Here is a 27,536-nt window from a genome sequence, read left to right as displayed (position 1 = left end):
TTGCTGTGTGGGCAGAATAATCCCAAAGACACACCAAGAGGTGTTACGGCACGATAGTCTACTCGTGAGCCGTAAAGATCTAATATACCGGAAGGTGTTTTAAAGGATTTTAGCCTATATCCCGCACCCCCCTTTGTCCAGGGTAGACTTGCCAATGGGCCCGCTCCTTTGTGCCCCATAGGGAACTCTTGGTGTGTGGGCAGAATAATCCCAATGACACACCAAGAGGTGTTACGGCACAAAAGTCTACTTGTGATCCGTATAGATCTAATGCACCTGGAGGTGTTTTGATGGATTTCACCCTATAACCCCCTCCCTCTGGCCAAGGCAGACTGGCCAACGGGCCCTCTTGTGTCCCGAGCAGAGGGTTTTAAAGACATTTGACATATTTTCTCAAAACCTGAATGTCCCACGCCCAGCGAACTCACCTGCAGGAGAGCGTTTGCTTCGCCTCCATGACCCAGAGGAACTCTTGCTGTGTGGGCAAAATAATCCCAAAGACACACCAAGAGATGTTACGGCACGATAGTCTACTCGTGAGTCGTAAAGATCTAATATACCGGAAGGTGTTTTAAAGGATTTTAACCTATACCCCGCACCCCCCTTTGTCCTGGGCAGACTTGCCAATGTGCCCGCTCCTTTGTGCTCCATAGGGAACTCTTGGTGTGTGGACAGAATAATCCCAAAGACACACCAAGAGGTGTTACGGCACAATAGTCTACTTGTGATCCGTATAGATATAATGCACCTGGAGGTCCCCTCCTAGAACCGCCACCTTAACGTGATGGAGGGGTGTGAGTACCCGAATGATCCTGGGAGCTGTGTTGTCGGGGGCTTCGTGCCCTGGTAGGGTCTCCCATGGCAAACAGGTCCTGGGTGACGGGTCTGACAAAGAGCAGTTCCGAAGCCCCTTATGAGGATACAAACAGGCCCTGTTAGAACCATGAGGCCGTCCTCCCGTGGACCCACCACCTGCAGGAAGAGCCATAAGGGGCTGGTGCAATGTGATTTGGGCAACTCCAACAGCTGCCCCCACGACCTGCAAACGGACAAGTGGAAGAAAGTGGAATGATGGATGGATGGATAGATGGAACTTGGAGGTGTTTTGACGGACTTCAACCTATAGCCCCTCCCTCTGGTCCTCTCCTTTGTGCTCCATCGGGAATATAATGCACCTGAAGGTGTTTTAAAGGATTTTAACCTATACCCCGCACCCCCCTTTGACCAGGACAGACTGGCCAATGGGACCTCTCCTGCATGCACCATAGGGAACTCTTGCTGTGTGGGCAGAATAATCCCAAAGACACACCAAGAGGTGTTACGGCACGATAGTCTACTCGTGAGCCGTAAAGATCTAATATACCGGAAGGTGTTTTAAAGGATTTTAGCCTATATCCCGCACCCCCCTTTGTCCAGGGTAGACTTGCCAATGGGCCCGCTCCTTTGTGCCCCATAGGGAACTCTTGGTGTGTGGGCAGAATAATCCCAATGACACACCAAGAGGTGTTACGGCACAAAAGTCTACTTGTGATCCGTATAGATCTAATGCACCTGGAGGTGTTTTGATGGATTTCACCCTATAACCCCCTCCCTCTGGCCAAGGCAGACTGGCCAACGGGCCCTCTTGTGTCCCGAGCAGAGGGTTTTAAAGACATTTGACATATTTTCTCAAAACCTGAATGTGCCACGCCCAGCGAACTCACCTGCAGGAGAGCGTTTGCTTCGCCTCCATGACCCAGAGGAACTCTTGCTGTGTGGGCAAAATAATCCCAAAGACACACCAAGAGATGTTACGGCACGATAGTCTACTCGTGAGTCGTAAAGATCTAATATACCGGAAGGGGTTTTAAAGGATTTTAACCTATACCCCGTACCCCCCTTTGGCCAGGACAAACTGGCCAATGGGACCTCTCCTGCATGCACCATAGGGAACTCTTTCTGTGTGGGCAGAATAATCCCAAAGACGCACCAAGAGGTGTTACGGCACGATAGTCTACTCGTGAGTCGTAAAGATCTAATATACTGGAAGGTGTTTTAAGGGATTTTAACCTATACCCCGCACCCCCCTTTGTCCATGGTAGACTTGCCAATGAGCCCGCTCCTTTGTGCTCCATAGGGAACTCTTGGTGTGTGGACAGAATAATCCCAAAGACACACCAAGAGGTGTTACGGCACAATAGTCTACTTGTGATCCGTATAGATATAATGCACCTGGAGGTCCCCTCCTAGAACCGCCACCTTAACGTGATGGAGGGGTGTGAGTACCCGAATGATCCTGGGAGCTGTGTTGTCGGGGGCTTCGTGCCCTGGTAGGGTCTCCCATGGCAAACAGGTCCTAGGTGACGGGTCTGACAAAGAGCAGTTCCGAAGCCCCTTATGAGGATACAAACAGGCCCTGTTAGAACCATGAGGCCGTCCTCCCGTGGACCCACCACCTGCAGGAAGAGCCATAAGGGGCTGGTGCAATGTGATTTGGGCAACTCCAACAGCTGCCCCCACGACCTGCAAACGGACAAGTGGAAGAAAGTGGAATGATGGATGGATGGATAGATGGAACTTGGAGGTGTTTTGACGGACTTCAACCTATAGCCCCTCCCTCTGGTCCTCTCCTTTGTGCTCCATCGGGAATATAATGCACCTGAAGGTGTTTTAAAGGATTTTAACCTATACCCCGCACCCCCCTTTGACCAGGACAGACTGGCCAATGGGACCTCTCCTGCATGCACCATAGGGAACTCTTGCTGTGTGGGCAGAATAATCCCAAAGACACACCAAGAGGTGTTACGGCACGATAGTCTACTCGTGAGCCGTAAAGATCTAATATACCGGAAGGTGTTTTAAAGGATTTTAGCCTATATCCCGCACCCCCCTTTGTCCAGGGTAGACTTGCCAATGGGCCCACTCCTTTGTGCCCCATAGGGAACTCTTGGTGTGTGGGCAGAATAATCCCAATGACACACCAAGAGGTGTTACGGCACAAAAGTCTACTTGTGATCCGTATAGATCTAATGCACCTGGAGGTGTTTTGATGGATTTCACCCTATAACCCCCTCCCTCTGGCCAAGGCAGACTGGCCAACGGGCCCTCTTGTGTCCCGAGCAGAGGGTTTTAAAGACATTTGACATATTTTCTCAAAACCTGAATGTCCCACGCCCAGCGAACTCACCTGCAGGAGAGCGTTTGCTTCGCCTCCATGACCCAGAGGAACTCTTGCTGTGTGGGCAAAATAATCCCAAAGACACACCAAGAGATGTTACGGCACGATAGTCTACTCGTGAGTCGTAAAGATCTAATATACCGGAAGGTGTTTTAAAGGATTTTAACCTATACCCCGCACCCCCCTTTGTCCTGGGCAGACTTGCCAATGTGCCCGCTCCTTTGTGCTCCATAGGGAACTCTTGGTGTGTGGACAGAATAATCCCAAAGACACACCAAGAGGTGTTACGGCACAATAGTCTACTTGTGATCCGTATAGATATAATGCACCTGGAGGTCCCCTCCTAGAACCGCCACCTTAACGTGATGGAGGGGTGTGAGTACCCGAATGATCCTGGGAGCTGTGTTGTCGGGGGCTTCGTGCCCTGGTAGGGTCTCCCATGGCAAACAGGTCCTGGGTGACGGGTCTGACAAAGAGCAGTTCCGAAGCCCCTTATGAGGATACAAACAGGCCCTGTTAGAACCATGAGGCCGTCCTCCCGTGGACCCACCACCTGCAGGAAGAGCCATAAGGGGCTGGTGCAATGTGATTTGGGCAACTCCAACAGCTGCCCCCACGACCTGCAAACGGACAAGTGGAAGAAAGTGGAATGATGGATGGATGGATAGATGGAACTTGGAGGTGTTTTGACGGACTTCAACCTATAGCCCCTCCCTCTGGTCCTCTCCTTTGTGCTCCATCGGGAATATAATGCACCTGAAGGTGTTTTAAAGGATTTTAACCTATACCCCGCACCCCCCTTTGACCAGGACAGACTGACCAATGGGACCTCTCCTGCATGCACCATAGGGAACTCTTGCTGTGTGGGCAGAATAATCCCAAAGACACACCAAGAGGTGTTACGGCACGATAGTCTACTCGTGAGCCGTAAAGATCTAATATACCGGAAGGTGTTTTAAAGGATTTTAGCCTATATCCCGCACCCCCCTTTGTCCAGGGTAGACTTGCCAATGGGCCCGCTCCTTTGTGCCCCATAGGGAACTCTTGGTGTGTGGGCAGAATAATCCCAATGACACACCAAGAGGTGTTACGGCACAAAAGTCTACTTGTGATCCGTATAGATCTAATGCACCTGGAGGTGTTTTGATGGATTTCACCCTATAACCCCCTCCCTCTGGCCAAGGCAGACTGGCCAACGGGCCCTCTTGTGTCCCGAGCAGAGGGTTTTAAAGACATTTGACATATTTTCTCAAAACCTGAATGTCCCACGCCCAGCGAACTCACCTGCAGGAGAGCGTTTGCTTCGCCTCCATGACCCAGAGGAACTCTTGCTGTGTGGGCAAAATAATCCCAAAGACACACCAAGAGATGTTACGGCACGATAGTCTACTCGTGAGTCGTAAAGATCTAATATACCGGAAGGTGTTTTAAAGGATTTTAACCTATACCCCGCACCCCCCTTTGTCCTGGGCAGACTTGCCAATGTGCCCGCTCCTTTGTGCTCCATAGGGAACTCTTGGTGTGTGGACAGAATAATCCCAAAGACACACCAAGAGGTGTTACGGCACAATAGTCTACTTGTGATCCGTATAGATATAATGCACCTGGAGGTCCCCTCCTAGAACCGCCACCTTAACGTGATGGAGGGGTGTGAGTACCCGAATGATCCTGGGAGCTGTGTTGTCGGGGGCTTCGTGCCCTGGTAGGGTCTCCCATGGCAAACAGGTCCTGGGTGACGGGTCTGACAAAGAGCAGTTCCGAAGCCCCTTATGAGGATACAAACAGGCCCTGTTAGAACCATGAGGCCGTCCTCCCGTGGACCCACCACCTGCAGGAAGAGCCATAAGGGGCTGGTGCAATGTGATTTGGGCAACTCCAACAGCTGCCCCCACGACCTGCAAACGGACAAGTGGAAGAAAGTGGAATGATGGATGGATGGATAGATGGAACTTGGAGGTGTTTTGACGGACTTCAACCTATAGCCCCTCCCTCTGGTCCTCTCCTTTGTGCTCCATCGGGAATATAATGCACCTGAAGGTGTTTTAAAGGATTTTAACCTATACCCCGCACCCCCCTTTGACCAGGACAGACTGGCCAATGGGACCTCTCCTGCATGCACCATAGGGAACTCTTGCTGTGTGGGCAGAATAATCCCAAAGACACACCAAGAGGTGTTACGGCACGATAGTCTACTCGTGAGCCGTAAAGATCTAATATACCGGAAGGTGTTTTAAAGGATTTTAGCCTATATCCCGCACCCCCCTTTGTCCAGGGTAGACTTGCCAATGGGCCCGCTCCTTTGTGCCCCATAGGGAACTCTTGGTGTGTGGGCAGAATAATCCCAATGACACACCAAGAGGTGTTACGGCACAAAAGTCTACTTGTGATCCGTATAGATCTAATGCACCTGGAGGTGTTTTGATGGATTTCACCCTATAACCCCCTCCCTCTGGCCAAGGCAGACTGGCCAACGGGCCCTCTTGTGTCCCGAGCAGAGGGTTTTAAAGACATTTGACATATTTTCTCAAAACCTGAATGTGCCACGCCCAGCGAACTCACCTGCAGGAGAGCGTTTGCTTCGCCTCCATGACCCAGAGGAACTCTTGCTGTGTGGGCAAAATAATCCCAAAGACACACCAAGAGATGTTACGGCACGATAGTCTACTCGTGAGTCGTAAAGATCTAATATACCGGAACGGGTTTTAAAGGATTTTAACCTATACCCCGTACCCCCCTTTGGCCAGGACAAACTGGCCAATGGGACCTCTCCTGCATGCACCATAGGGAACTCTTTCTGTGTGGGCAGAATAATCCCAAAGACGCACCAAGAGGTGTTACGGCACGATAGTCTACTCGTGAGTCGTAAAGATCTAATATACTGGAAGGTGTTTTAAGGGATTTTAACCTATACCCCGCACCCCCCTTTGTCCATGGTAGACTTGCCAATGAGCCCGCTCCTTTGTGCTCCATAGGGAACTCTTGGTGTGTGGACAGAATAATCCCAAAGACACACCAAGAGGTGTTACGGCACAATAGTCTACTTGTGATCCGTATAGATATAATGCACCTGGAGGTCCCCTCCTAGAACCGCCACCTTAACGTGATGGAGGGGTGTGAGTACCCGAATGATCCTGGGAGCTGTGTTGTCGGGGGCTTCGTGCCCTGGTAGGGTCTCCCATGGCAAACAGGTCCTAGGTGACGGGTCTGACAAAGAGCAGTTCCGAAGCCCCTTATGAGGATACAAACAGGCCCTGTTAGAACCATGAGGCCGTCCTCCCGTGGACCCACCACCTGCAGGAAGAGCCATAAGGGGCTGGTGCAATGTGATTTGGGCAACTCCAACAGCTGCCCCCACGACCTGCAAACGGACAAGTGGAAGAAAGTGGAATGATGGATGGATGGATAGATGGAACTTGGAGGTGTTTTGACGGACTTCAACCTATAGCCCCTCCCTCTGGTCCTCTCCTTTGTGCTCCATCGGGAATATAATGCACCTGAAGGTGTTTTAAAGGATTTTAACCTATACCCCGCACCCCCCTTTGACCAGGACAGACTGGCCAATGGGACCTCTCCTGCATGCACCATAGGGAACTCTTGCTGTGTGGGCAGAATAATCCCAAAGACACACCAAGAGGTGTTACGGCACGATAGTCTACTCGTGAGCCGTAAAGATCTAATATACCGGAAGGTGTTTTAAAGGATTTTAGCCTATATCCCGCACCCCCCTTTGTCCAGGGTAGACTTGCCAATGGGCCCACTCCTTTGTGCCCCATAGGGAACTCTTGGTGTGTGGGCAGAATAATCCCAATGACACACCAAGAGGTGTTACGGCACAAAAGTCTACTTGTGATCCGTATAGATCTAATGCACCTGGAGGTGTTTTGATGGATTTCACCCTATAACCCCCTCCCTCTGGCCAAGGCAGACTGGCCAACGGGCCCTCTTGTGTCCCGAGCAGAGGGTTTTAAAGACATTTGACATATTTTCTCAAAACCTGAATGTCCCACGCCCAGCGAACTCACCTGCAGGAGAGCGTTTGCTTCGCCTCCATGACCCAGAGGAACTCTTGCTGTGTGGGCAAAATAATCCCAAAGACACACCAAGAGATGTTACGGCACGATAGTCTACTCGTGAGTCGTAAAGATCTAATATACCGGAAGGTGTTTTAAAGGATTTTAACCTATACCCCGCACCCCCCTTTGTCCTGGGCAGACTTGCCAATGTGCCCGCTCCTTTGTGCTCCATAGGGAACTCTTGGTGTGTGGACAGAATAATCCCAAAGACACACCAAGAGGTGTTACGGCACAATAGTCTACTTGTGATCCGTATAGATATAATGCACCTGGAGGTCCCCTCCTAGAACCGCCACCTTAACGTGATGGAGGGGTGTGAGTACCCGAATGATCCTGGGAGCTGTGTTGTCGGGGGCTTCGTGCCCTGGTAGGGTCTCCCATGGCAAACAGGTCCTGGGTGACGGGTCTGACAAAGAGCAGTTCCGAAGCCCCTTATGAGGATACAAACAGGCCCTGTTAGAACCATGAGGCCGTCCTCCCGTGGACCCACCACCTGCAGGAAGAGCCATAAGGGGCTGGTGCAATGTGATTTGGGCAACTCCAACAGCTGCCCCCACGACCTGCAAACGGACAAGTGGAAGAAAGTGGAATGATGGATGGATGGATAGATGGAACTTGGAGGTGTTTTGACGGACTTCAACCTATAGCCCCTCCCTCTGGTCCTCTCCTTTGTGCTCCATCGGGAATATAATGCACCTGAAGGTGTTTTAAAGGATTTTAACCTATACCCCGCACCCCCCTTTGACCAGGACAGACTGACCAATGGGACCTCTCCTGCATGCACCATAGGGAACTCTTGCTGTGTGGGCAGAATAATCCCAAAGACACACCAAGAGGTGTTACGGCACGATAGTCTACTCGTGAGCCGTAAAGATCTAATATACCGGAAGGTGTTTTAAAGGATTTTAGCCTATATCCCGCACCCCCTTTTGTCCAGGGTAGACTTGCCAATGGGCCCGCTCCTTTGTGCCCCATAGGGAACTCTTGGTGTGTGGGCAGAATAATCCCAATGACACACCAAGAGGTGTTACGGCACAAAAGTCTACTTGTGATCCGTATAGATCTAATGCACCTGGAGGTGTTTTGATGGATTTCACCCTATAACCCCCTCCCTCTGGCCAAGGCAGACTGGCCAACGGGCCCTCTTGTGTCCCGAGCAGAGGGTTTTAAAGACATTTGACATATTTTCTCAAAACCTGAATGTGCCACGCCCAGCGAACTCACCTGCAGGAGAGCGTTTGCTTCGCCTCCATGACCCAGAGGAACTCTTGCTGTGTGGGCAAAATAATCCCAAAGACACACCAAGAGATGTTACGGCACGATAGTCTACTCGTGAGTCGTAAAGATCTAATATACCGGAAGGGGTTTTAAAGGATTTTAACCTATACCCCGTACCCCCCTTTGGCCAGGACAAACTGGCCAATGGGACCTCTCCTGCATGCACCATAGGGAACTCTTTCTGTGTGGGCAGAATAATCCCAAAGACGCACCAAGAGGTGTTACGGCACGATAGTCTACTCGTGAGTCGTAAAGATCTAATATACTGGAAGGTGTTTTAAGGGATTTTAACCTATACCCCGCACCCCCCTTTGTCCATGGTAGACTTGCCAATGAGCCCGCTCCTTTGTGCTCCATAGGGAACTCTTGGTGTGTGGACAGAATAATCCCAAAGACACACCAAGAGGTGTTACGGCACAATAGTCTACTTGTGATCCGTATAGATATAATGCACCTGGAGGTCCCCTCCTAGAACCGCCACCTTAACGTGATGGAGGGGTGTGAGTACCCGAATGATCCTGGGAGCTGTGTTGTCGGGGGCTTCGTGCCCTGGTAGGGTCTCCCATGGCAAACAGGTCCTAGGTGACGGGTCTGACAAAGAGCAGTTCCGAAGCCCCTTATGAGGATACAAACAGGCCCTGTTAGAACCATGAGGCCGTCCTCCCGTGGACCCACCACCTGCAGGAAGAGCCATAAGGGGCTGGTGCAATGTGATTTGGGCAACTCCAACAGCTGCCCCCACGACCTGCAAACGGACAAGTGGAAGAAAGTGGAATGATGGATGGATGGATAGATGGAACTTGGAGGTGTTTTGACGGACTTCAACCTATAGCCCCTCCCTCTGGTCCTCTCCTTTGTGCTCCATCGGGAATATAATGCACCTGAAGGTGTTTTAAAGGATTTTAACCTATACCCCGCACCCCCCTTTGACCAGGACAGACTGGCCAATGGGACCTCTCCTGCATGCACCATAGGGAACTCTTGCTGTGTGGGCAGAATAATCCCAAAGACACACCAAGAGGTGTTACGGCACGATAGTCTACTCGTGAGCCGTAAAGATCTAATATACCGGAAGGTGTTTTAAAGGATTTTAGCCTATATCCCGCACCCCCCTTTGTCCAGGGTAGACTTGCCAATGGGCCCGCTCCTTTGTGCCCCATAGGGAACTCTTGGTGTGTGGGCAGAATAATCCCAATGACACACCAAGAGGTGTTACGGCACAAAAGTCTACTTGTGATCCGTATAGATCTAATGCACCTGGAGGTGTTTTGATGGATTTCACCCTATAACCCCCTCCCTCTGGCCAAGGCAGACTGGCCAACGGGCCCTCTTGTGTCCCGAGCAGAGGGTTTTAAAGACATTTGACATATTTTCTCAAAACCTGAATGTCCCACGCCCAGCGAACTCACCTGCAGGAGAGCGTTTGCTTCGCCTCCATGACCCAGAGGAACTCTTGCTGTGTGGGCAAAATAATCCCAAAGACACACCAAGAGATGTTACGGCACGATAGTCTACTCGTGAGTCGTAAAGATCTAATATACCGGAAGGTGTTTTAAAGGATTTTAACCTATACCCCGCACCCCCCTTTGTCCTGGGCAGACTTGCCAATGTGCCCGCTCCTTTGTGCTCCATAGGGAACTCTTGGTGTGTGGACAGAATAATCCCAAAGACACACCAAGAGGTGTTACGGCACAATAGTCTACTTGTGATCCGTATAGATATAATGCACCTGGAGGTCCCCTCCTAGAACCGCCACCTTAACGTGATGGAGGGGTGTGAGTACCCGAATGATCCTGGGAGCTGTGTTGTCGGGGGCTTCGTGCCCTGGTAGGGTCTCCCATGGCAAACAGGTCCTGGGTGACGGGTCTGACAAAGAGCAGTTCCGAAGCCCCTTATGAGGATACAAACAGGCCCTGTTAGAACCATGAGGCCGTCCTCCCGTGGACCCACCACCTGCAGGAAGAGCCATAAGGGGCTGGTGCAATGTGATTTGGGCAACTCCAACAGCTGCCCCCACGACCTGCAAACGGACAAGTGGAAGAAAGTGGAATGATGGATGGATGGATAGATGGAACTTGGAGGTGTTTTGACGGACTTCAACCTATAGCCCCTCCCTCTGGTCCTCTCCTTTGTGCTCCATCGGGAATATAATGCACCTGAAGGTGTTTTAAAGGATTTTAACCTATACCCCGCACCCCCCTTTGACCAGGACAGACTGGCCAATGGGACCTCTCCTGCATGCACCATAGGGAACTCTTGCTGTGTGGGCAGAATAATCCCAAAGACACACCAAGAGGTGTTACGGCACGATAGTCTACTCGTGAGCCGTAAAGATCTAATATACCGGAAGGTGTTTTAAAGGATTTTAGCCTATATCCCGCACCCCCCTTTGTCCAGGGTAGACTTGCCAATGGGCCCGCTCCTTTGTGCCCCATAGGGAACTCTTGGTGTGTGGGCAGAATAATCCCAATGACACACCAAGAGGTGTTACGGCACAAAAGTCTACTTGTGATCCGTATAGATCTAATGCACCTGGAGGTGTTTTGATGGATTTCACCCTATAACCCCCTCCCTCTGGCCAAGGCAGACTGGCCAACGGGCCCTCTTGTGTCCCGAGCAGAGGGTTTTAAAGACATTTGACATATTTTCTCAAAACCTGAATGTCCCACGCCCAGCGAACTCACCTGCAGGAGAGCGTTTGCTTCGCCTCCATGACCCAGAGGAACTCTTGCTGTGTGGGCAAAATAATCCCAAAGACACACCAAGAGATGTTACGGCACGATAGTCTACTCGTGAGTCGTAAAGATCTAATATACCGGAAGGGGTTTTAAAGGATTTTAACCTATACCCCGTACCCCCCTTTGGCCAGGACAAACTGGCCAATGGGACCTCTCCTGCATGCACCATAGGGAACTCTTTCTGTGTGGGCAGAATAATCCCAAAGACGCACCAAGAGGTGTTACGGCACGATAGTCTACTCGTGAGTCGTAAAGATCTAATATACTGGAAGGTGTTTTAAGGGATTTTAACCTATACCCCGCACCCCCCTTTGTCCATGGTAGACTTGCCAATGAGCCCGCTCCTTTGTGCTCCATAGGGAACTCTTGGTGTGTGGACAGAATAATCCCAAAGACACACCAAGAGGTGTTACGGCACAATAGTCTACTTGTGATCCGTATAGATATAATGCACCTGGAGGTCCCCTCCTAGAACCGCCACCTTAACGTGATGGAGGGGTGTGAGTACCCGAATGATCCTGGGAGCTGTGTTGTCGGGGGCTTCGTGCCCTGGTAGGGTCTCCCATGGCAAACAGGTCCTAGGTGACGGGTCTGACAAAGAGCAGTTCCGAAGCCCCTTATGAGGATACAAACAGGCCCTGTTAGAACCATGAGGCCGTCCTCCCGTGGACCCACCACCTGCAGGAAGAGCCATAAGGGGCTGGTGCAATGTGATTTGGGCAACTCCAACAGCTGCCCCCACGACCTGCAAACGGACAAGTGGAAGAAAGTGGAATGATGGATGGATGGATAGATGGAACTTGGAGGTGTTTTGACGGACTTCAACCTATAGCCCCTCCCTCTGGTCCTCTCCTTTGTGCTCCATCGGGAATATAATGCACCTGAAGGTGTTTTAAAGGATTTTAACCTATACCCCGCACCCCCCTTTGACCAGGACAGACTGGCCAATGGGACCTCTCCTGCATGCACCATAGGGAACTCTTGCTGTGTGGGCAGAATAATCCCAAAGACACACCAAGAGGTGTTACGGCACGATAGTCTACTCGTGAGCCGTAAAGATCTAATATACCGGAAGGTGTTTTAAAGGATTTTAGCCTATATCCCGCACCCCCCTTTGTCCAGGGTAGACTTGCCAATGGGCCCGCTCCTTTGTGCCCCATAGGGAACTCTTGGTGTGTGGGCAGAATAATCCCAATGACACACCAAGAGGTGTTACGGCACAAAAGTCTACTTGTGATCCGTATAGATCTAATGCACCTGGAGGTGTTTTGATGGATTTCACCCTATAACCCCCTCCCTCTGGCCAAGGCAGACTGGCCAACGGGCCCTCTTGTGTCCCGAGCAGAGGGTTTTAAAGACATTTGACATATTTTCTCAAAACCTGAATGTCCCACGCCCAGCGAACTCACCTGCAGGAGAGCGTTTGCTTCGCCTCCATGACCCAGAGGAACTCTTGCTGTGTGGGCAAAATAATCCCAAAGACACACCAAGAGATGTTACGGCACGATAGTCTACTCGTGAGTCGTAAAGATCTAATATACCGGAAGGTGTTTTAAAGGATTTTAACCTATACCCCGCACCCCCCTTTGTCCTGGGCAGACTTGCCAATGTGCCCGCTCCTTTGTGCTCCATAGAGAACTCTTGGTGTGTGGGCAGAATAATCCGTATAGATATAATGCACCTGGAGGTCCCCTCCGCCACCTTAACATGGTGGAGGTGTTTGAGCACCCGAATGATCCTGGTCGCTATGCTGTCGGGGGCTTCATGCCCCTGGTAGGGTCTTCCAAAAAAGTGACTTTTTTGTCACTTTTTTGCCAAATTTTCGTCACTTTTTTGTCGGGTTTTTGTCATTTTTTTTTTGCTTTTTCCTCACATTTTAGTAATTTTTTTTGTTACGTTTTTGCTGCAACTTTGATGCTTTTTTCAAGAAGCTTTTAAATTTAATTTTTTTTTGAAAGCCAAACTGGAGAAAATGTGCTCTATTCCGGTGGTAAGAGGATTAACCATCACTTAAACTTGTTTTAAAGATTCAAGATTTTTATTTGGCAAGTTACACTCATTCTCATGAATGCATCATAATGTCACATTTCTTGGAGGAAAACAATTATAATTTTTTCAAATTCTCAGTTCCAAAAGATTTGATTTGGAACTCTTTTAGGGCTTGCATGAAAACTCTGTGACAAAAAAATATTTTTTAACTAAAAAGGTTAAAAATTAGGTACAATGGCTTTAAATCAAGAACATTTTTTATTTTTTACCTACTTGTAATACGATGTTTGTTGACGTGCTTACTTAATACAAGTGTGAAAAACTAAATTCAAGGGCTAAATTACTTTCAAAGCATATTTCAAAGCAGAGCCCAATCCCTCGCACAGGAAAGTCATTATGGCCAATTCTTTTCCACATTCTATAGGAAACTGAAGCACCTTTATCAATTTTAACATACACTGTCTTTTCCCCTGTCTGTTATTTTAATTACTGATGCCTCAGCCTTTATCCAGTCCATGCATCAGCAGCAGAAGAACTATCAGCCTCCTAAACCTCTCAATTGCCTCCTCTTCTCCACCACCAACAGTGTAGCGGCGCTGGGGGATATTAGCGAATTTATCAGACTCCTCTACCTGTGCTCCAGAAGCTTTTTTCCCTCCACTAACTGCAGCTCACTTATTTGCCTCATTTCTTGCAATAACTAGCAAATAGCCACATTGGAAACTTTATTTATTAGTCTACATCTGCATTTAAAGGTCAGATACACTATTGAAAACCCCATGCGCGCCAAAACACATGGCCACATATTTTACTTTAAGAGTGCATCTTCACACAGACTCCAGAAGTTGTAAAGAAACACACATTTAGATGAAAGCGCAGGTTTTATCTCCGCGTCTCGGCAGGAGGCAGGGAAACAGCCAGCGCTTTACCCACCCGGCACCAACACATGGTCGCACGGCCGAGTTCACGAGTTGTGTGGCAGATATACGGGCTGGAATGCGGCCATAAAACAGAAATCGTGTGCAAATCGGCGAAAACTTTGCCACTTTGACTCGAGAGCGGCTCCACAGTGTGAATAAAATAATATATGTCAATTGTGGATGTTTATTTAGCATTAGAATAGGGTTAATCGCAGTTTAATTGAAATCACTTCGTTGCACAATGTGGCTATGCAATTTACACTAACCTGAAGTTGTGTTAATACTTCCAGTCCAAATTCAATCGCTAAAGAGACTATCCTATATATGTTTTAAAGGTTACGTACAGGAAATACAGTTTTTTTTTTCTTTTTTGCTATAATCTGGCATTTGGCATATTTTCTTAAATGTTTTTAGCCTAATATCAATTGTGCAGTCCCTGATCAAAATAAAATAAAGTTCTTAACCTGCAGTAAGTGATTATCTAGCAGGATTTAGCAGTTCCCCACTGAGAGAGAGAGAAGGGGGGAGGCGCGGCACTGAGGCTGCATGAGGTGAACAGAGATGACGGAGGAGCTGTGAGACCTCAGTGTTTAGAGTTGTTGAAATTCGAACAAATTGTTTCCAAATTTATTTTCATCCAAGCACTGGAGATATGCGGAGGATAATACATAACTGAGATGAATACGACTCAAAACTAGCAAGCACAGATGATGAAAAATAAGGTTCAGGCACAATATTTAACCTTTGTTTAGTGAAAAAAAAAAAAAAAAAGGTAAGAAGTCACATGCTCAGATGGGACAGGATAATCAATAATACCATATTAATGTGTCAAATATCCACAATGAGACAAAAAGTAGACAAAAGGTTAGACCCCTCTGATCAGCTACATTACATGACAAGTCCATAGTCCTAGATTTGAGTTGTGCAATAATTTCAAATGATTGAAATGGGTTCAAGTCTACACCAGTTATGGACACAGTAGATACAGTATAGTCATATTTGTTTACACAAGTGAAAAACTTGGTTAATTTGTACTGTTTTTTTTGTTGCTGTTTTTCATTGTTTTGGAGAAGATGAACAATCCTTTGAATATTCTATTTTCTATACACGTTTTCAGTTCTGACAAAAATAATCAAGCACGGTGACACAGAAGATGGTGGTCAGAGGGTCTATTGACGTGTGCAGCCACGTTTCTGTCTGTCTGCCCCAGGGGTAACTACATGCTGGCAACAAGTTTCCATTCCAAAACAGAACAACTCAACCGGGCGGCACGGTGGCGCAATGGTTAGTGCTCGTGCTTCACAGCAAGAAGGTCCCAGATTTCGATTCCCACCTGGACGGGGCCTTTCTATGTGGAGTTTGCATGTTCTCCCCATGTCTGCATAGGTTTCCTCCTGGTACTCCGGGTTTCCCCTACCACTAAAGATATGTACGATAGGCCAGAATGAATGAGAGTGTGATTGAGAGTGTGAGTGTGGGGCAACGGATGGAAATTAGCTTGCAGCTACAGTCCGGCATGGCGTGTTTGCAGACAGGTATCCATGTGTGTCCATTAACATCCTGTAGTGACCAAATAAACAAATCAATAAATAAATACATATATTTTGGGTTTCTTGCAAATGAGGCAAACCTGTTAAAAAACAAAAACAACAACAACAACTGGGTACTGGGTTACTGATTCAAATGGTACACGACTTCAAAATGCTTGGGAAACAAATCACTGTCATTCAAACTGTCTCATGTCCTGTCTCTGCAATCCTTTGTTTTCTCCTCATTGTGCCATTCAGAATCCGGTATAGTAGTAAGTTATTGTAATAACACTTAATTGAGTAAAATCACAAAGTATTTCCATGCCCCCCAAACTTCACTGAACCCGTCCCGAGCGTGTTGGTGTGTGAATGCTCCCTTTGATTCTGTGTCAAAGGTGAGTCTATTTATATCCGAGACACAGTCCAGGAATAGACCGCACAACATAGCCATTACCCACGGTGCACTGGGGGGTATGGAGGGGCCCAGGCGACCTACAGGCACAAGCCGGGGTCAAAGGTGGCCAACTCTGTGTCTGCCTGTTTAAACACGGCGACCTTCGGTGACCTCTCCTGACCTCTTAAATACACCGGCAACAGCAAGGCCCGTCTCCCCCGCAGAGGTGGGAAGTGGAGCCGAGTGATTTGGCATTGCTTCAAAATAATTTACTTAAGTACGGAAAAATAAAAGTAAAACCTGGGCTAATATGCGTAAAAAAAAAAAAAAAAGCTAAACCTCGACCAAGAACGTATAGCTCAAGAAAGGTCTTCTGCTGTCAGACAATAAAAGACTGGGTATTTACTTTTTTATAAAGAAAAAGACCATATAAAAGTTAATATTTAAAGCCACACTGCGTAACATTTCATCATTGTTGAAAAATACCTTGGAAAGGAACAAAAAGACGTGTGTTTGCTCTGAATGGCTCACCTCTCCTGTGACCTGACTTAACAGGGAGCGGGACGTCTCCAGCTTGTCTCCATGGAGATGTTGACTAAAAAGAGCCAAATATGAGATTTAAATGGGTTACGTCTTCATCAGAATCTGTTCTTTATTATCCACAGCAATAATGGCATTTTCTGTGTCCAGCTGGTCATTGGGAGCATGTTTATTGCTGACAACAGTATGATCCAAAATGTTATGCAGTGAGCCTTAAATATAAAAAAGAAAAGATGTGGGAACAAAACTCTAAGGACCCAATCTTGTGTCTCTAAACGCAGGCTGTCGACATTTGCATTTGGAATCTTCACCTTCATACCTGGTGCAGTAAGCGGCTGGACAGACGCCCATAGCGGGGTTTTGAACAGAAGCGGTCCCTCCCCAAGATTTTCCGCCGACAGACCACACCAGACCGGAATATTTTTTGCTACTGTGGGTGGCGGGGGGTGTGGCGGGTGCATATGCTGGTGTTTTGATTACGTTTCTGCAGCAAGGAGTTTTCTGAGCTCAGCAAGAGCCCATTGTAGTCAGCACATCACGCCTCCACTGACTCCTTTTTTGTCTAAGCGATGCCCTAAGGTTACCGGCGAAAGCACTGGCGCACCGTTGTTTGTACGCAAGATACCAACTTTGTCTTGAGCAGCCCTGTTGTTGTGCCAGTCGGAAACTTTTGTCACATAGCTTTCAAATTTAGCACTAAGGTACGGTACAACTTTCAGTAAATAAATGTAAAAATCAGTTCAAGTTGCAATATATTAAATAATCTGTGTTTGTAAACAATAGTAAACAATAGTACGACAACATTGCTGCATCATACCTGGTCTTGTAGGAGCTCTCCATTCAGCACCACACATGAAAACCGCTGCATCAGATTTTAACACACACATACGCAATATTTAGACATAACTAATACTTCTGTTCATGTTCTATGCTATAACATAGTACCTAAGGCTGCATGATATAACAATCGATTTCCGACAATTTGAAGAGTGCAATCTTTTATTGAATCTTTTCAACAGAGTTCGCACCGGAAATTTAAACTAAAACCTTAAAGAGGGGGTATTATGCTTTTTTCAGCCACATAGCACCAGTCTATAGCACACTACAATGATGACGAAACCTTCTGTTGGTCTGTCAATGCATTAAATTAGAATAACTGCCTTGTATAAAATTGCTCTTTCAAAATGGTGGTAGCGAATGGCTTGAAATAGGCCCCTGTCTCTTTAAGAACCTCTGACCCTTTCCGACACGCCCCCTCCACACGCTGTCTGTGGCATCACAACACTTTCTCCACAGTATTGAAACTACGATCGGTGCATTTTAATTTTTATTGTTGGAAAGGAGCTACTGTTTATCACTTTGTGAACAATGGCCACACAGGATATTATTTGGAGACGAACCTTCCACACCGGACGCTTGGAAGGGGCTCTTGCCTGAAAAATAACTGCTGTTTGGAGGCTATCTCTTTGCTACTGCCATGCCCTATGGATCTCTAACTATACCCCCATGGACGACACCAGGATCTGCAGGAGCCCATACGATCCAAAAGACGGACATTATCTGTGCAGGTGGACAATGGTTTTTCGAGGTTACCCCGTTAGCTTGTTATAATCGACTACAGCTCATTGTTGATGAAAAGTCTGCAATAAACCACAAATGTGTAAAGCCAGGCTCATTGTGTGATCATCGTAAAGGCTGCTTCAAGTAGTTGCCTGCTTTATTGACGTTATTTGTGCATAATATGCTGCCTGTTTTCAATGAATGTTGTGAAGGTGAAGGTTGTTAGCTTGCCGTGGCTAATAGTGCCGTAGCTCCGGGAGAAACCACTCGGCTACGACTCACTGTAGATGAAATGTGAGCAATAAACTACAAAATCAACAAGCCAGGCTCCGTGTGTGATCATCATAAAGGCTGCTTCAAGCAGTTGCCTGTTTTAGTGACGTTTTTAGTGCATAATATGCTGCTTGTATTCAGTGAATTTTCCCGTTAGCTTGTCGAGGCTAGCTTGTTAGCTCCGGGAGAAAACCACTCGGCTATGACCCATTGTAGATGAAATGTGAGCAATAAAGTTCCAAATCAACAAGCCAGGCTCCGTGTGTGATCATTGTTAAACGGTTCTTTATGTGTGTGGTGGTTTTATTGACTTTATTTGTGCATATTTCTCGTTTCCACGTGATGACTCGAGGTTTAGCTTAGCATTAGCTTTCTCCGGAGGCTCTGTGCATCATCAAGGCCCAGCGCAGAACCAGACACTGAAATAAGTGTTCTTGTCACCGGTTTGAATCCTGGGTGTTTCGGTAACAGAAACACTAATGTGTGTCTTTGTAAAAGTCTGCTGTGGCTCCGGTTCACAACACATGAAGCTAAACCTCCATGATGACTCTGTTTACATCTTAGGGCTAGAGTAGACACTGCGGGGAGGGGGTTCTGCTGAGGAGCAGTGGTTGGTTACTCGGCTGGTGACGAAAGGTCGGAGGCGTATCCTGGAGGTCGAGGGCGTTTCCTGAAGGAATCAGGCGTTTTATCCCTAAAATGGCCGCCATCAGAGTTTTTACAGACTACTCGAAAATACGTGAATGTGCTAAGGCAACACTTCAGGCATGTTTTTAATGAGGGAATGACATCATAACATGATGTAAAGCTTGAAAAAGTCGATTTTGCATAATACCCCCCCTTTAAGCAATTTGTTTTGAGATGGAACTAAATTAGGAAAATCATAAAACTGAACTTATATTTTTAATTCACTGTGCGTCTTTGGCTTAGCTGTGTTAGCAATATATAGATTCAAAGAGACGACGATTTAGAGAAGACAGATTATTACTGAGAGCCCTATTACTCCAATGCACTGCCCTTTGTATGTGTGTGTGTGTGAGTGTGTGTGTGTGTGTGTGCGTGTGTGTGTATGTGTGTGTGTGTGTGTGTGTGTGTGCGCGCCACATGTGGTTTCTGATGACAGCCATTTAAAGGTGTCAGACTGGAGCCACGGACAATTACCAAAGGTGCACACAAAACCCGCACACAGGGGGACGCACCCACCGCCGCCTGTGCCGTGCGGCAGTCTAAACACGGCTGTTATCTCGGCCCCGCGGAGATAATGGATGACACTGGGTCTCATGGCTACCCAGATGCACTGCTACAGGAGGGAGACGTCTTAATGGGAGTCCTAAAAACACACTGAAGAGAGTTATGGACCAAAACACAACCAGGGCACTCGCATGTCAGGCACGTTATAAATATCTGAACATCTCAGGAGGGAGGTGGAGTATCGTTTTCATTTGTAACTCAAACAGCGATCAATTTCCTACGTAGGTATAAAACACAAGCACATGGTATGGTTACAGGACAGGGGTGTTAAACATGTGGCCCGCGAGCCAGATTTAATCCGGCCCCTGCCTTGTAGAGCATAAATTCCAGAGTTTAAATGTAAAAAAAAAAAAAGGAAAGGGTTAGAACTAAATCAGCTTAAAGTCCGCAAATTTTTCTTTCATAACTCTCGACATATGTCCAAGGTCCGGACATATGCAGTCATTGCGTAACATAGCAGAGCTGATTAATTAATCAATAATATTGTCAGTTTATTTAAATGTTATTCAACATTTATTTAAATGTTATTCAACCTATAGATTTCACACGTGTCCAGCAGAGAGCACTGAAATAATAAGAGATCAGGATGTGAACAACACATTACAGCCATGTGGTAAATGGACAGTCTGCCCCAGGGCGGCTGTGGCTTCAATAACAGCTTACCACCACCAACGAGTGTGGTGTAAATTAATATTTATGACGTATGTACGCTTTGAAAAACTTGTGACACAGGCTTGTAAAGTGCAATACAACTGTAAGCTGTTGTTATTAATTAGGCTAATAGTATTTTCCTGTTTACATTATATGTGGCCCGCAAGCCACCGTGGGAGCTGGCCATGTCCCAAAATGAGTTTGACACCCCTGTAATAGGATAACTGTACGGATACTAAAACAGTAAAGTGATTTATTTGATATTGGGCAAATGGTTGTACAACAAAATCATATACTGTAGATTAGTACAGATTAGGGCGGGGCGATATTCACAAAAAGTTATATCTAAATGCTTTAAGGACTTTCTGGACAACGATGATATCTTTAGAGATATCTTTGCAAACCATTAGAAATATGCAAAAACATACATTGCTTTGTCGCTCAAACAGACAACAAAAGGACAGAAGAATCCCTTTCCACATTTTTATATTAAGCCATTTTTCCTCTTTTTTCCCCTCTTTTTTCCCCCCAATATATTCCCGATTTGAATCATTTTTTTTCCATTTTTTGTTACTGTTAGAGCTTGTTGATTGATTGTTTTGTTTATTTTTAAGGTTTGTGTATGGATTTACTAAGACAACCTTCTATAGCAAATACGTCAATACAAAAATTTCACTGTGCAACTACTTGTATTGGAGGTATATTTGATTAGTAATATCTGCACTTTGAGCACCACTGTAATTTATATTATGCAATGATAATCAGATAATCAGTCTCTGCCTTTAAGACTGTTAATCCCTTTAAGCACTTGCCTTTGTTTTTCTATGATAACCATTACCCTTGCCCCATATAAAGTCAGGAAATATGGCTCTTAATAATGAGGAAACAGCTAAATGTGCCATTCCTCATCGTTATCAAGCTTTTTCTCTCCTTTTTCTATGTTTTCATTGTAAAGTAAAGTGCAGCCCTCAAACAAATTGACCCATGTGACCCAGTTTTTAAAGGTGTATATGAACGCATCTTAACATGTCATAAAAACATCTACATATAGGTTTGAAAACATAAAAATGCATAGTGCATAGTGCTAGTGTTTAGTAATTGATTCTCGTCATCATACAAATTCAAGTTATATTGAAGTGTCCAGATTCCATAATACTGTATATTAAATGCATAGTGTTCTGAGAATATTTACTTTACTGATGAGAAAATACCAACCAAACCGATGTGAGGGTAGTTGGATGTTGCCTCCTAAATAATGAACTCTCACTGATTGGACCAACGTATCTGTCAAAAAAGAAGAATTGAATGCACACAATCATTTGACAACTACTAAAGAGAGCAAAACAGAAGAGAAAAAAACTATGGTGACAGGAGCCATTTTATAAAATGTACCTAATCTGTCTTTGCGGCCACTTCCTGCTTGGGGCCCCTGAATTCACACAACAATCATGTGCTTTTTCTCATAAGGATTGTCCACTAACACTATTTTATTTTCACATGTATGAAATAGTTTAATTTTAATCAAAATGTGATTAAATCTATGGTGAACTTCAATTCTTGGCATTACACTTTTTAATCGACAGGTCTAGAACCTCCTTTTGCAGTTACAGTCGTGGGTTTGGAGTAAGGTTTGGACAGTGAGGGGATAAAAAAAAAGTAAAATTGCAACATTAGGCCTGTTTCAAATGTAATTCATTATTATCATTTTTACTTTATTAAACTTCTTAATGCTACGCAAATATTCACAAACACTCTTATAAAGCCTTTTTTGTGTTTCTGTTGGTCATTGCCACTGCTGTGTATGATATGGCAGGTCATATGAATTGTAACACATCATGTTTAAAATATTTTCTTCTTCTGCACATTTCTTTTCTAACCCGGGGTCCCGGGTCTCAGGGACAGCCCGCGGTGCCACGGCTGGCGCCAGTCATTACGCTGTTAGGCCAAATCAGCTTCCTGTGTTTGGTTTGATGGATGCCATCATCTTCATGGATCTAAACCAGGTAAAAGTGGCTCACACATGCACACACTTAACTAATGCGGCCGGAGAGCACTGGAGCAGGCAGCGCGGGGCAGGTCAGGCGCCATAATGAACTCTATTACTGCGTTAACAAGAGGGAGGGGTGATGACGACTAAAATGCTTCATATCGCATTAATAACATTCATTTAATAAACAATCGGGTCGAGATCAAACTGTTATGAGGGTTCATGTTGTTACACTCATGCAGACTTAAGATTTGACACAATATGAATCCAATCAGTTGTTTATTACAGTGGTTCTCAACCTTTTGGAGCCGCGACCTCCATTATTAGGTAAAGGGGTTCGTGACCCCCCGCCCGGGTTTTACCGTGAAAAATAGGAACATTAGCCTACATAATTCTTAAAAAACAAAGAAAAAAACAAATGGCTGAAATAAAATTCATCAAACTATGATCAAATAATGGTACTCTGGTAAAGTTGCAAACACATGCTACAATAAAACAGTAGATTATATGCTAATGAAAATATGTATATTTTATCTAAATGATCTGGCGACCCCCCAAATTTGTCTCGCGACTCCCTTGGGGGTCCCGACCCCCAGGTTGAGAACCACTGGTTTATTATGTGAAAAATACCTTTTCATTGGTGTCACTTCAGCCACAAACTGATCGCAACAATGTAACAAATGAGCAAAAACCCTTATATTAGGTATGAAGAGATAATTAACCTTTTCATCTTCATGTATGACTTTTTATTTATCATGTCATCATGTTTCTCTGCTTTCAGCTGCAAGTCAAGTTAAAGATGCATTATGTAACTTTTCATGCAAAAAAAAGACACCGTATGGGTGGTTAGCATAGCGCTGTAGGACGCTACAGGATCAATCGTTTTTTTAGGTTTCTGGAAAATATAACTGTCTCCATGGTTATGTATGCATTCCATCCAGAAAACCATAAACCCTAAAAAACCTGAAATAAAACTGATCCAGTATTGTCCTAAAGGTTAATCCTCCAGCCAGGTGATTTTGACCATCACACTGGCTCGTCTTCTGGAGACGGGTCCCCGCAAATGCTGAGGACAAATTTCCCTATGGGGACAATAAAGTTCACCTTAGCCAGGATGGAAAGCAAAGGCGCCAAGCTGACCACCCATACAGTCGCTGGGTCGCTGAAAGGTCAAATCCGCTCTACGTGCAAGATTTTCAACACTTTGATTGTGACTGGCCGGACTACAGGTTTCAGACACATTCTTCATGTTGTGACCGGAGATACTTTGTTTTGGAGAGCTAATTGCACATTTTCACTACTCGAGAACCTTGTAAAGCCTACTGGTGCCATCATGGGGGCTCTGGGTTTGATTCCCGGGCCAAGTGGGTGAGTTTGTACATTCTCCCTGTGTCTGGGTGAGTTTCCTAATTTTCTCCCAATCAACCTAAATCCCGTCCAAAAGTTAAACCTTAATCTGTGTATACCCGACCAAGATCCTGGTTCATGATCAAGTGATGGGTCTCCGGGCACTACTACACTGATTTCAAGATTTTCTATTTTAAATTGATCCGAATGAATATTTTTTGGATGAAGCAGTGTCGGCCAACATTACTCCAGTACAAGCAGTGGGAGCTTCAAGGAAAAACATTAGTTACCACTGGCCTAAATGCATAATATCCATTGGTAGTCTGTTTCATCAGCACATCCTCCGTCAGGACTCTAAATTTAGATTACAGTGACGGGTGTGAACTGTAATGATAGCGTAAGTGACCAGGCAGCGTTGGACACTCTCCGCTCTCATCGGCTGACTGTATATATGTCGTGTAAACGCATAAGCACAGAGCCAAAAGCTCGTCCACTCCAGCCCTGAGTGGTTTTATGTGTGAAACAGGCAGCTGGACTGTGTCTAAGCCGAGGAGACATTCCTTCAGACTAACCTTCCTACTGCAGGAGATAACGCTGGCACCTTGCCATCAGATACACCACCACTGCACTCCAAAAAGAAAACCCCAGAAGTTAAAATAAGTGATGAATGATTTGCGGGACAATGTAATATTCGATAACTCTGTTGAATTTTGCATTAACAATATTATAGCGATATAGTTATTGCATTTGGATTAAATTTAACCAAATATACTGATCAATTTAGGCAAAAACTTACTTACCAGGACCAAAGCAATGCTAAAATTAATCAAAGTTTGGAAAGGCCTTTTTTAGGCTGTATGAGTGATTTTTGTATCACGACTTCTTGCAATATGGATATCGTGTCAGCTAATATCACGATATCAATAATTTAGCGATATATTGTATCTAATTTTTATGAAAGGTATCGAGATTAGAATAACAATTTATGTTTAAATCGATATTCAGAGCACTGTTATATTTGCCCTACGTGATTATTCACCTCACATCTGCAGCTTTTTGTACATTTGTAAATCCACCATTCATGCCGCTGTTTGTCGGGACATGTACAGTGTATTGTGTAGATTTTGTATAGTCAGATTTGAGCAAGGTTTACTGTTATGTTGTTGATTTTTTTCCTTTTTTATTTCATTTCTTTGCAGGCCCTTATAGCCTTACTATTTTATTACAATGTTAGATGTGAAAGTGCCTTTACTGACTTACACTGATATAAAACAGTTCTACAACACAAATTAACTTCCAATGACATGCATTAGAACTTGCTTGTAGTGGTATAAACTACAACAGGTTTTATACATAATAGAGACAAAAAAAATCTATATTAATTACTAACTAATTTCAAGAAATCTATTTGTAGATTTTTTTTTTCAGGGGAGAAAAATCGCAGGGACTTAAAAAAAAAAACAGAACTTAATCAGTAAAGTTAATTATAATAAACATAGTTTTTTTCTACAGTGTCTTACTACTACTTCTGCTACTACACAACGTACTACACACGGCCGCATACTTGTACACACTTCCATATCTGCCTCACTGCTGCTGTGAAGCCCATGGGAACCAGAGCAAAGTCCAGCTGAGGCCTCAGTTCTTCCATCCCAGAGCGCGGCTTTACGTGTGACTGACCTCACCATGGAAAGAGTCTGGGCTGATAGTGTTTCTTATCCACTCAAACACTCACACGCTCGTGGTATGTGCAAATCCACGCACACACAGGCTCGGGAAGCAGTGACGCTGTATTTCTGTAATGTCGACAAAGAGTGACTTATAGAAGAGTGAGGGCTGGAGGAATATTTTACTGAAGCAGACAACAAGCTAAACTAAAAGTGAAAGTAATTTAAATGAAGATGTTCATCTCCAGTATTTGTTGCATCGTATTAGTGTACTTTATTTACTTTACAGCACTTAAATATAATAGGGAAATAGGGATAACGAGGGATGATGCATTTTGCAGCCCTGCTTCCAAAACACTAACCGTGTTTTCTGGTGATTCACTGGATTATGGCCAGGGTATGGTTATGACTAATCATATCACCTTGGAAAAATGAGGCGTGCTTTTGGTTATTTATTAGGACCCCCATGAGCCATTGCCTTGACCAGTGGTTCCCTGCCTGGGGGAGTGGGTGCCTGGAACTGCAGGAGGGGCCCACAGCTTTGTCTGCTCAGAGGGTCAAGACATAAGAGACAATATTTGAGCGGATCAAATGGTTAAAAATTATCTAATAAAACGAGTTGTGCAGAAAACACTCCAAATTCTGTGTATTTGTTTCACATAGATAAACATTCATTTCCATGTTTTAATGCATTTGGGGGGCTGAAATCTGGATCTGGGAGCTTAAGAACCTGCCTTGACAATGGCTATTCTTCCTAGGATCCTATAAAACAACATTTAGTAGAGTTAGGACAGATAATTCACATCATTCTACAAAAGATTTGCATAGAACACACAGTAATAAACAAATCTGAGATTTGTAAATAAAAACACTACATAAAAATGGAGGTATATTCCAAGTATGAAGTACTTTTGAGTCTTAATGATCATATGTATTTGCTATAATATAACAACTTGAGTTGCTTTGAGTTGAAGCTACAAACAGTATTTTGCTGCTTTATATTCTGTTGTTAATTATTCCATTCGCATATGGCTCAAAACATACCTGTACGTTGGCAGAATGAAACACTGCGCTTCAGAGTGTCTTTTTAAGAAGCGAAGTGTCTTTCTACTTAAAGACACACTTTGGTAAGTCAAACAGTAGATCGCAATAATACTTCTACAAGGCAGCAAGTTATTGTGTACAACCATCTGTTCTTTACCCAAAACCAGGAGAGTTGTTTATGCATTTTTGCTACACAATATACTGTATAAAAGCACATTTCACATGATGTTTTGCACCATTTGTAATCGAAAGAGTAATCCAAATGAGACCAGGTTCTAAATGATATATACAGTCGATTATATTCTTTATATTATATATATATATATATATATATATATATATATATATATATATATACTATAGTAGATTCTATGCTTATAGATTATGTTATGGTAAATATTCTGAACGTCTTTAACTGCAAAGCTATGACCCATTTTGGAGGCAACACTATTCCCAAGACATTAATCAGGCACGATGCTTCCATCCCATTACCACGCTATTACTGAGCTGTAAAGGAGTCGTTCATCTCTGAAACTCCCTCTGCTTATGCTGGAGAAAGGCCGGGCCCCAATACACAATTATCGATTTATCGGAGGGGGGAAATAAAACTTCCCCAGGTTCTGAAGAGGATGAAGATGGAAACTATGATTTTTTTTCTCCCCCACAGATCCACGTGTAGAGTCCACAGACGGCAGCAGAGCACCTGTGAGCACTGTGTTTAGGATTAGAGAGGATCAGGAGGAGCTCATTATCACGTTTTATCAGAGACGTCTGCGCTGCCATCCGTCAACACCGCAGCTGCCAGCCTCTGACTGCTACGGCTAAAATAATAAAAGAAGACACTACTTTTGTGGCAATGGAAAGATGCATTGTTGCTTCTAGTCACAAAATGTAAAAAAATGTCAAGTATCGACTAAATCCATGTATCGGAATTGCATTGATAATAAGAGGTCCCATTCACACAAAAAATTGCCCATAGAGCATAGCCACTTTCGTCCTCCAACTGAAAGTTTGATTACCATTATCTTAAGTGTTGTAAATGGAACCTATAAATATGCATATATTATTCAACAAACATCTGTTTCAGCTTTTCTCTTCAGCTTCTAGTCTTGCTTGAATGCTGCTCCCCGATCACTGG

Source organism: Gobius niger (genome assembly GCF_951799975.1).
Source record: "Gobius niger genome assembly, chromosome: 3".
In the NCBI taxonomy this organism is placed as follows: domain Eukaryota; kingdom Metazoa; phylum Chordata; class Actinopteri; order Gobiiformes; family Gobiidae; genus Gobius; species Gobius niger.
The sequence above is the reverse complement of the archived record's forward strand: the minus strand, read 5'-3'. Positions refer to the sequence as shown.